We start from the raw sequence: 1,952 nt of genomic DNA, 5'->3' as shown, positions 1-1,952 counted from the left end.
CGGCTGAAACAGAATGTTCCCCTTTAAACGATTACCATGACTCGCTGTGTAGCAGCTCAAGATAACAAACAACAAACCTCATCACAACATTGGACACAACGTGGTTCGGTTTACAGCAGCCGCACAGAGACGCACGTCACAGCGTCAGGAGTCTTGGGGCAGAGCGTGTCTCTGGACGATGCACAATTACTTTACACTTTGACTTTAATCACATAAAATATGCAAAAAATAACAGATTCATCTTTATTAAACACAAACTCCTACATCTGCAACAGAAACATTCACGAGTCACACAAGGCAAAATTTACGCACACACACCATAAAAGAGCATGAAGCTACGTTATACTTCAGGACAGCAGGACTTTAAGGCTGAAGAATTTCATATTTCGTAGTTTCTGAACTTCTGCAGCAGACAGGATGGCGAGTCGGCAGCCCAACGGAAACGTTGATGGTGGTAATCGCCTGGGTTGGTTTGGTTGGTTAGTTCATGGACGTGGAAGCAAAAGGAACAATTAGTGAGAAGTCATAGTAGCTACACCTGGTCTGGCGTTCTGTTAGCTGTGACATCATCCAGGGAAGACAGATCATCCGCTATTACCATCTAATGTAGAACAGATTACTGGATCAATGTGTGCTTCTGTGCTTTTTTGTCTCTCTTGTTGTGTCTCTGCTCTGTCTTCTGTAACCCCAGTTGGTCGAGGCAGATGACCGTTCATACTGAGCCTGGTTCTGCCGGAGGTTTTCCTTCCCGTTAATGGGTGGTTTTTCTTTCCACTGTCGCTTCATGCTTGCTCAGTATGAGGGATTGCAGCAAAGTCATGGACAATGCAGACGACTCTCCATGTGGCTCTACGGTTCCCCAGGAGTGAATGCTGCTTGTCGGGACTTTGATGCAATCAACTGGTTTCCTTATATAGGAAATTTTTGACCAATCTGTATAATCTGACCCAATCTGTATAATATGATTGATTTTGACTTTGTAAAGTGCCTCGAGATGACATGTTTCATGAATTGGCGCTATATGAATAAAATTAAATTGAAGTCATTTCAACAAAAAACCTATGCAGATGTACAGTACCTTGCGAAAGAATAAACATCCATTGAACTTTTCCACGTTTTGTCAAACATCAACCACAAACTGCACCGGGTCTATAGACCAACCCAAAGTGATACTTCATTCTGCCTATTCATTGGGTTTCAGCCCTTTTTAAACGAACAAAAATCAGAAAGGTGTGCATATTTAATGGAATTCACTTACATGAAGATGCGTCATTTGAGGGGATCTGCAATGCCTCCTTGCAGGGACGGTCCTGAATTGTTAACTCTTTAATAAAAGCCAATTATAATTACTTAAATCCTTTATTGGTAAAGTAAAAACATAACTACAAACATTTTTTATTCAATACATGCAAAAAATACATAAACTTAATCTGTGCAAATTTAATTTATTTTTACTTTTAGGGGCTTGGGGGTGTACATTGTCCTAAAGTTACAGATTTTACTGAGCAAATAATTCTTTAAAAGCTTATTTTTTTTATCAAATAATGTTTTGTTTAACTCAGGATTTGTAATGTTCTGTTGTCGTTTAGGTTATTTGTTCAGTTTAGTTATCTTTTCTGTCTTAGGATTTATTTCTGTTTCTTGTTTTGGATTTATGCTTAGCCTGTTTTTGTTATCTGGGGTCCGTTCTTCGTACGTCGCTAACTCAGTTAGCAGGATTTCATTGTTGACGATTTGGCATGATCTTGGATCGTTTGGTTCTTCGAAAGACTTCCTGCACTTGTTGTCATAGCAACATGTGCGCCAGCTTAAGCCTGCTCGAGAGCAGGCTTATTTCTTGTAAACAAGATTAGATCACGGCTGTATAAGCGGAGGAGATAGGGAAGTCTGTCGTAGCCATGTCCATTTTTACGACAGCAACCTGTTGCGGAAGGTGCAAGAATAATTTGCAG

At 40.1% G+C, this 1,952-nt stretch overlaps 1 long non-coding RNA gene across 1 annotated transcript; it reads right to left on the bottom strand.

Annotated features, from left to right (window-relative positions):
- Positions 1-229: 229 nt before the first annotated feature.
- Positions 230-1,315, bottom strand: LOC118557078. The gene is made up of 2 exons (XR_004927573.1): positions 1,259-1,315; positions 230-462 (listed from the first exon to the last, which is right to left on the bottom strand). It is a non-coding gene; the product is annotated as an uncharacterized LOC118557078 (long non-coding RNA).
- Positions 1,316-1,952: the final 637 nt, after the last annotated feature.

This window comes from Fundulus heteroclitus, chromosome 22, assembly GCF_011125445.2.
Source record: "Fundulus heteroclitus isolate FHET01 chromosome 22, MU-UCD_Fhet_4.1, whole genome shotgun sequence".
Lineage (NCBI taxonomy): Eukaryota > Metazoa > Chordata > Actinopteri > Cyprinodontiformes > Fundulidae > Fundulus > Fundulus heteroclitus.
This window is presented reverse-complemented; position numbering and strand designations above follow the sequence as displayed.